The sequence below is a fragment of the Pteropus alecto genome, unplaced genomic scaffold (assembly GCF_000325575.1).
Source record: "Pteropus alecto unplaced genomic scaffold, ASM32557v1 scaffold95, whole genome shotgun sequence".
In the NCBI taxonomy this organism is placed as follows: domain Eukaryota; kingdom Metazoa; phylum Chordata; class Mammalia; order Chiroptera; family Pteropodidae; genus Pteropus; species Pteropus alecto.
Genome location: NW_006441071.1, coordinates 5,068,197 through 5,077,823, shown reverse-complemented (window position 1 = coordinate 5,077,823; position 9,627 = coordinate 5,068,197). Strand labels below are relative to the sequence as shown.

Below are 9,627 nucleotides of genomic sequence, written 5' to 3'. Positions count from 1 at the left end.
GAGAGGGAGACTGCTACGTAGAGACAAATCCTATTGTTATTTTCCCTAAGTCCATTAATTGTTACTTTTGCATTCATTGGTTTTTAAAATTTTTAATGACTGTCAGTTACTCGTAGAAATATCCAGAAGTTTTGCCATACTATTCCTTTCAGAGCATCTACTTGTAGAAGCTTAAAGTACATAAACCAGTGGTAGTAATCAGATGATCGGGTTTAACACTAGATTTTCTTTCACCCTAAGACATATCACTTAGTCATTTTGGTACTCAATATTTTCATCAGTAAAAAGGCGCTGTCTGCCTACCTCAAGATTAGTCAGAATTAACACACACACACACACACACACACACACACACGCGCGCACGCACACACACACACGCACACACACTGAAGAAGATATTTAGCTCCTTGGTCAAAGCCATAAGATAATTACTAACAGGTATTTGGGAGAGTGGGCAGTGCGAAGTGTAAACATTGCATTCTTTTTTGACGCTGAGCCTGAAAGCATCTTCCCCATCCACTAAATTTGCCATTTTCCACCACCCATATCAGTGCTATCCTTGTGCACTTGGTAGCACTCGTTCCATCCCTGGTCTTCTCACATTACTTTACTTACCAAGTAGACAAAAGTATGTCTGTAGCCAAGTGCTCTCGAGTGTCATGCACAAACACAGATCCTGCATGGGAACCCGAGTAGAGAAGAAAGGTGCTGTGACAGAAGCAAAGCAAAAATTATAATGAATGTTTCATGGAGGCCAAAGACCACAAGGAGGAAAGCAGAAAAGGAGAGAGACGTGGAAAAGGAACAACCCAAGAGCAGAGACGCTAAGAGTATTTCACAAAGCAGAGGTGAGGAGAGAAAAGGAAAGAGCACAGTACTGGGGAGCAGGGCATACACACAGACAATGGCTTTTTATTATTTCTCTTAATCCAAATAGACGAATGAGACGATAGAGATAAGCAAAGAATTTTTAAAAATCGTGAGATATAACCACTAGCGTAGAATCTACCACACTTATTCAGGATTTGTTTAGGGTTTTGTTTTCTGAACAAAAAGATATTTTACATACCGTCTTAGAATTTCCTCTCCACTTAACAGCACACCAAGAATATATTGAGATCATCATTCTTACTTGTAGTCTCATTTGGCATTGCATGAATGAATGAGATTTCATTTAACCAGTCTCCCGTTGGACATATATGTAGATTGTTTTTCGTAATTACAAATAATGCAGTATCGATTAGCTTTCACAGTGTAACAAACCACCCAAGACTTCACAGCTTAAGATAAAAACCAATTTTTAAAGCTCACATTTTTTTGAGGAAACTTTGAGAGCTGGCACAGCTGAAATGACTGGGGCCTCTCTCCACACGGTCTCTCATCCTGCAGTGGGCTAGGCTGGGCTTCGTCACACAGTGGACTCAGGCACAAGTGCTTTCCAAACCTCTGCTTCCCACACATTCATTAATGTCTCATAGGCCAATCCCATTCATACATCCAGCCCAGTTTCAAGGGAGGGAGAAATAGTCCTCACCACTTGTGATGGGAGAATCTGCTGTGTCACATTAGAGGAGGTGTACTAAGAGGGATGAAAGACTTTTTGGCTGATTTAAGATCTTCCACAGATGTTGTGCTAAATATCCTTTCAACTACTTTTGTGCACACTTACCTGATTATTGATACGGGATAAATTTTTAAAAGATGTATTATTCAGTAAAAGATAAGAACGTTTTAAGCTATAGATTCATACTGCTACAATTGCAGTATATACTCTCACCTACTAGCAGCAATAAGAGCTCAGTGCCCGGCATAATGTATAATATATCACACGGTAAATATTAATTAAACAACCTAGTGAATGAACAAACAAAACTAAATAAATAAATCAACAAAAGATGAATAAACCAACAGCCCGACAATAATGATATTACCATTCTTTAAATATTAAATTTAAATATCTGATAGGTGAGGAGGTGGCTCAAGACATTGTGCGTCTTGATTTCCATAAACAGTAGATGAAGTCAGTGATTATAGTCTGTGCGTAAGGGCACTGCACGGCATGAGCAATAGTTCTATTATGTGTAATTCTATCTGATTGAACAAATATACTCCAGTTGTGGATTAATAATTCAAGATACATGTCACAGGGCCCTGTCTTTCATTTTGTTTGGCTTAATATTTTCAATAACTATTTGAAATTGTATTTCCCCAATGTAATTCCTTTTTTAAAAAAAGTTTTGACAGACCCTCTGTTTGACTTAAATTGTTTTTATTATAATATGACTTAAATATAGGCACAAACAAGGTTAAATGTTTCTTTTGGCTTTCATATAACTACAAAGCTAGGAGTTAAAAATAAAACGCAAACTCTGCAAAAAGTGAAACAAACACATTAATGTGACAGATGATGTTCTCTGGCTGACATGAAATTACTGGTTTACCTCACATGGTCTTGCTGGCGAGGGACAGGTGCTTTCAAGCTCCACATGGCAATATTGGAAGGGCCTAGTGACGTCTGTGCGATCATCATTCTATAGCCTGGTGCAGTGCTGATGGCCTCAGCTCAGCACATGCACATCATCACATATTTGGGTGCCTAGTTTTCTTTTCTCATTAACCATTTGTCACAAGCACAATCTTAAACACTAACACAATCACATGCACACCAATATACCACATCAGTCTCAAGACGACTAGAATTTTTCACTTTTTCTACGGTCATTAAAGGAAAACAGAAATTTTAAGATTCCTGTAGAGAAGTCATTTAATTCATGACTGAGTGGTCACTAGGTCCCGTGCAGTTGCTAGATGCTGTAGATACAGCGACCGCATGCTCCCGTTCGCGGCTGGAACTGAAGGATTGCTACTGGAATGCAGATGACACCAGTCTGGGAGGGAGAAACAACATGTGTCAATAGGACCTGGATTATAAAAGATCTTTATACAATTTTTCCCATTATAACATTTCGAAATTCCTAAATCAACTACATGCTTATTGTTAAAAAACCATATGTGATGCAGAAGTCTATAAAATATTTTAACTGAAAGCTACCCTTCTTTCGGTATCCTCTGGTCCTGCTCCCCAATGATCACAACTTCATTAATTTGAACCTTCCAGACTTTTCTATGAGATGGAAAAACTCTGAAAAACTTCATTCAGTGAGTGCAACTCCTTATTTAGCCTCTGGCTTTCTCCACACAGTAGCATTTTCTAAAAGGTGTCCTTTTTACATTAGAGAATCTTCTGGATTGAAGTTAAAAGGGATCATAAAGACAGGACAGGGCAAAACTCCTCGATTTTATAGAATCATTACTTTGTTCTAAGTTTTGTGAAGAAAATTAAAGGTACTGCATGCAAAACACTTAGCATACAGCAGACAATAAATAGCTATTGCGATAATTTAAAATAATGGTTGCTCTTGAACCCTTACTGGCTTTTTCAGTTTATAGTATACTATGTCTTGATTATGAAGTGATGGCAGTTCTTTTTCTGACATCTTGAGAAAAAAAAAAGTCTTTTAATGTGGCTGCCCATTGGGGATTATAGCTTTTCATAAGCTTTGGAACACCACTTCTCAGTCGCCCGTCCATTTAATACAATATCCCCCTTGTCCTCATAACAGAGACGTTGGAGGGGAGGTAGAAGTTTGGTCATTTGAACTGAGACAGAGAGTTAGTGTCAGAACCATAGTGCTCTTCCAACTCTAAAATCTAATTTCCTTAGAACTGTATTTAACGGTTCTACGTTTACGGCTCAAGTTCCTGGCGTCCCATCCACTCATATATACTACATCACTTAGGTAATGCTTGGAAAGTACTTTGAAGGAAATGGGCCCAGAAGTGCTAAGTAGAATTACATGATATGAGTCGACAGTGGGGAGCCACAGGAATAGATAAAATCTCCTGTCTGAGCTACATTTCATTTTCTCTGGTAGATTTTATGGAACCTTCATGTGTTACACTGGAAATAAAGCAGGAAGTCACATTTTTATGAGTAATATGTATATTGAATATTGAAAAAATAACAAAGTAATGAAATGGAATATTTGCACTCAGTTGGGTATAATAAAAATAGTCAGTTAGAAATTAAGGGTCAGTCACTTTACATTATGCAATATTTTTATTAAATAACAACAACAAAAAAATAAAGATAGGAGAAGATAGCCATGGAAAAAACAGTTTTGAAAAACTTTCTTATTCAGAGAAAGTGGTTTTGGAGAATCTGAAAGGTTCTTGGTCCATGGAGAAAGTTTACTTAAAAACATCCACCCAAGCTGAGTCAGACCATTTAGAACTTGTGAACCATTGGAAGGAGCTGGGATTTTATTCTACCAACTATGAAAATCCACTAGATGTTTTCCTCCAAAGTCATGAGATCTGACTTACCAACGTCATATGAAACATTAGGGATTCACATTCAGGAGTGGCTTCTGAGGCCAGCTACAATCAACCCTCTACCTGTGAAAATAGGTGAGGGGGGAGAGGGCAAGGGTATAGTTGGGAAGCACTGGAGCTAAAGTTATACCATACACTATTCTATAGAAATACTCAAGCAAAATAATGGGGATGTGATAAAGTATTGATACTAACAGATATCTGTGTCCTGCCGACATGGGAGAGCTTCATAAGATGTAAACACTACCAGTGGTCATTTCATTTTAATATACTTACTGCAACTCCTTATCACTGGTGGTGTCCTTATGGGTATTTTTTTCAACAGGCGCTTCTATGCCCTGGTATTCAAAGTTGTTGGATGTTGATCTGCAGATTTATGCCTTTTTGAAGACATCATGTTTATTATTAATGTGTTACAACAGTGTATCAAGATCAAAGCATAAATGAAAATAACCAACAGTTTGCACAGGAGATTCAGGAGAAAAGTTGCAATTCTTTCTCGACTCTGAGCACATAGAGCTTAGGTCGATATTTGATATGTACTTGGGAAAAAATATGATAGATGTATTGAAAGTTAATGAGAATTAAAAAATTAAACAAAAAAACCCACCCATTTATTCATTTGTTCATTAATTAAAGAAACTTTTACTAAATACCGTCAGTGACTGAGCACTGTGCTAGATACTGGTGTAGAGAACACAGGGACATGCTATATTGGAGGCAAGATAAACTGTGTCCTTGTAAAACACGGAGAAGGGAATCTTCCGGGAAGGTCATGGAAAGAGTCCCTCGAGGAGGTGATATCTAAAACCTTCGTAAGGGTGAAAAGGTGTTTTCTAGAAAGAATGAGAAGGAAGGGACTTCATGGCAGTGGAACAGTGTTAACAAAAGCACAGAGGTGCCAAAGACATGGGAGGGTGAGGGAATGACAAGGTTTAATAATCTAGAACACAAAGTGTCAAGTCTAGAGGTGAGACCAGAGGAAAAAAGCTAGTTCTGATTTTTCAGAATTTTACAGGTATTGCTAAAGAAAGGTGTGTCCTTTCTCCCTTCACAGAGAGAACATATGCTGACATATTTGTGGAAATGGTGTGTTCTACTCGATTAAATTCAGCAAATACGCACAAGGCAATCCTGGGACACTGAGGTGAACATAAAAAGATCCCAGTGGTCCAATGCTTGCAACGTAGCTGGCACACTGTTCTTCCACACACCTTGGTATTCACTTCAATCATTTGGTACTCTGTCGGTTGGAACCACACCTTGTAAATCATTTCTAAGATCAGGCGCAGCACAGCACAGAGGAAGGTGTGGGGCTCTAGAGTCAGACTTCCTGAGTTCAACTCCTGAGTCCCATAAATATTAGTTGTGTAATGTTGGTTAAGCTAACAGAGTTTTTTCCTCTGTAAAATGGGAGTCTTAATAGTTCGGTCTCACAGTTCGGTGTCGATGAAGTGAGACAATGCAGGCACAACACTCAGCACAGTAAGCACTGGAGAAATATAAGCTATTATTACAAGTATACTTCATGTGTGTCTACGTTCCACTGAAAATCTGTTTAGCTCCTCAGAGTGTCATGTGTAGCTCCACAGAAAAGGAACAATCACTGTCTGTTGTTCTTGTTCTGTGACTTCTCTCTGTGCTTTGCAAGATCAAAGTGTATATATACTTAGGAAACGTTTGTTCATTACTTTGGTACAGCCAACATCATCATCACCAGCATCATCATCATCCCATCGTATGTTGATGGAGAAGGCTATAGTTTACAAGTGCCTTCCAGCTACTTTTAAAATAAAATAAGTAGAGATTACATCTGGCGATAAGTGTTTTCTCTTCTCTCCAAATGCCAAAGCGATGTATGTATTTTGTTTCTGAATGCCTTAGCTTAACCTCATCTCTATTGCCTCCAAACTGAAAAATCAGATGAGGAGACAGAAGGGTTTGGGCAGATGAATTGAAGAACATAAATAAAACAGATGGATTACCTGACATGTGTGAATATATCAAGAGAAAATTTTAACTTCTGGCAATGAGCTTAGGAATGAATCACTGATTGGTATATAGAAAAGTAAACAGTTTAAAGATCATTGCAATTATTAACTCCAGGGAAAATAAAAAGTTGTTCAAGAAAGAAAATGTAATCATAACGTACAGAATGACTCAGTTGTGAGAAAATATTCACTTAGTTATATTAAAGTGAAGTCTAAACATGTTTCTATCAAACTCATGATATAATTACAGTGGAAGGATGTGGAAGGGAAAGTACATATATGTGTATGAGTCAGGAAGAAAGAAGAGGGCAAAAATAAAAGTAAGAATGTTTTCTAAAAGAATCAAAACAAGACAGTTAGTTATTTAGAAATATGCAGGCAAACACAAAAGAAACAGCTAACAAAGTTGAAGACGGCTGCTCTGGGAAGGAGGACAGGCAGAGGTTACTGTTTTTCACAATAAACCTTATAAAGTAGGATTTTTTCATTATAAAAACTATGACTATGTATAAAGTAGGATTTTTTCATTATAAAAACAATGACTATGTATGAATTTAATACAAATAAATATTAAATATATTAAAAAGCATGAGGAGAACTGTGTTCAGTTTGAAGTGTTTAAATCTGTAAGGAAGGATGAATTTTAGTTGAGCCCATTATGCAAGACTTCAGAAGGCAAAGAAAAGATGCAAGTTTTTAAGCAAAGGAGTGGCATGATCAGATTGTACTATGAACAAACAAGTTTTAAAAAATATATATGGCCTTTGCTGTCGTAGGGTAGAAAACAGCCATAGACAATATGTAAATGGATGGGTAAGGGGCTGTTTCAATAAAACTTCATTTCCACAAACAGGCCACTGGCACAACCTGATTGAAAATGAGCAAAAGACTTAAACAGACGTGTCTATAAAAAAGATATACAAAAAGCTCAACAACACTAATCATTAGAGAAATTTAAATCAAAACCACAATGAGACACCACCTCAAACACAGATTAGGATGGCTGCCATCAAAAATATAGAAAATAACAAGTATTGGCAAGGATGTGGAAAAATTAGAACCCTTGTGCACTGTTGGTGGGGTGGTAAAATGGTACAATCACTGTGAAAAGCAGTATGAAGATTCCTCAAAAAATTAAACATGGAATTAACATGTGACCCAGCAATCCCACTTTTGGGTACATACCCCAAAGAATTGAAAGCAGTATCTTAAAGAGATATTTGTACATCCATGTTCAAAGTAGCACTATTTACAATAAAAAGGTGCAAACTGAGTTGAACTGCAGTTTCTCAATGGCAAACTTCTGAAGTGGGTTGAGTCTGGAGTGAATCAAATAGGGAGGGAGAGAAGGAAAAGAGTAACAAACATCATTCCCTTCAGAGGAAAAGTGGTTTCAGTAATTCCGAGACTCCCCTCCCCAAAAAAGTAAAAGTTCCACACTAAAACCTGCCATCTGCAGTTCAGTAGTGTTAAGTACATTCGTACTGTTATGCAATCTTTTGAACTCTTCATTTTGCAAAACTGAAACTCTATATCCATTGAACAACAACTCTCCATTCCTCTCTTCTCCCGATCCCAGTAACCACCGTTCTGTGTTCTGTATCTGTGAACTTGACTACCTTAGTATCTCATATAAGTGGAATAATACAGTATTTGTCTTTTTCTGACTGGCTTATTTTACTTAGCATAATGTCCTTAAAAGTTCATCCATGTTGTAGCGTGTGTCAGAATTTCCTTTCTTTTTAAGGCTGAATAATATTCCATTGTGTGTATATACCATATTTTGTTTGTTTATCCATTCATCCATCAATGGACATTTGGGTTGCTTCTATCTTTTTATTGTTCCAATCACCTACATTAAAAGTATCCTGTGTCCAGGGACCTTGTAATAAGCCTCTGAAAGCTTATTATCGTGTCTATATCTTCTACAGAGCTGCTTTGTTTTCAGTGTTTTTTAAAGGTGTACCTAAGACTATGTCAGAAAATCTTCGATAGGGTTTCCAACTGCCCTGCTGTGCTGCAAATGTAAGGTTTTGGGGTTTAAAATAAGAGAACAAAGTTACTAGTGACCCGAAGGCCCACATTATACACATCTTCTTGGGAGCAAGTTACCTGAAGCAGGGAGGGTGAGGTGAGGTGGATGGCTTGATTTTCCAATGCACAAACACGAGCGGCTATGATCCTCAGGGATAGCATTTGCGTCCCTCCACTTATGCCCAGGCTTCCCAATCCTCTTTGAACTACCTGCTGCACAGTCGTTTTATTAAACCCGTTTCTTATTTTTCACTTCTCCTGAGAAATAGAGGATGACACATAGAGTCACCGAATTATCAAGGGGCATCATAAAGGCATTTCTGGAGCTTTCAGAACCAATGCCCAGTTCTTAGCCTTCCTCTCAGAAAGCCAAACTCCAGGCAGCGAGCTGGGAAACTCTAAAATCCATTGCCAAAGTCGAAACCTGCTCATATTTTATAAGGTTAAATGGTGAAAGTGAAGGCTTGATTGTTGGCTCTGTAAAAATGGGGAAGGAAGAGAAGGGACAAAAATGTGGCTTTTCAAGGTAAAGACTTTTATCTAAAGCAGGTACATTGTACAACTCCAAGCTGAGAAACAAAGGAAGCCTTGTGTAGCTCCCTCTGCAGGTCATACTAATGCTGCAGTGGGAGTAAAAGGAGTCAAGGAAATGGTTTCTGTAAGCCCTGGAAAAGAAAGAGCAATTCATGAGAGCTGCAAACAGGAGGCTTGCTCTGAGGTGTGCCTGCGGGCCTGGCTTGGCCAGCGGTCATGTTTCACCGTAAGGAGAGGAGGCCTACTGGGAGCCGGAACCTGAGGCAGGCTAAGGTCTCCCTGTGGCCAATCAACCACTGACAGGAGAGAAGATGCAGCCTCCCTGAAAACAGAATCAGAGCAGGCGTCCAGGAGGCCTCTGTCCAGGACTAGCTGGGGTGGGGTGCCAGAAGCGAGGCACAGGGAATGAGAGACTGGCCCCATTGCTTAATAGTCTGTTCTCTGAGGCAAATCCAGAGGAGCACGCTCTCCAACATGGCAGACGCTAGCCAAAGGTGGCTGGTGAGGACCTGAAAAGTGGCTGGTCTGAAATGAGGTGTGCTAAAAACTTAATAGATATGCTATAATTTGAAGACGAGTGTGTATAAAAAAAGAAAAAAGAAAAAAAGAGAAAAAAAGAATGTAAAATGTCTCTATAATTTTTTAAATTTAATTTCAAATTTTCGAATTGTTA

The 9,627-nt window shown here is 38.4% G+C and overlaps 1 long non-coding RNA gene across 2 annotated transcripts; it reads right to left on the bottom strand.

Annotated features, from left to right (window-relative positions):
* Positions 1 to 2,424: 2,424 nt before the first annotated feature.
* On the bottom strand, positions 2,425 to 8,802 carry LOC112484998. 2 transcript variants are annotated; one of them, XR_003048326.1, is made up of 3 exons: positions 8,499 to 8,802; positions 4,672 to 4,775; positions 2,425 to 2,888 (listed from the first exon to the last, which is right to left on the bottom strand). It is a non-coding gene; the product is annotated as an uncharacterized LOC112484998 (long non-coding RNA). The 2 variants fall into 2 exon arrangements; XR_003048327.1 differs by lacking the exon at positions 8,499 to 8,802 and adding an exon at positions 7,572 to 7,699.
* Between the last annotated feature and the right edge of the window lie 825 nt (positions 8,803 to 9,627).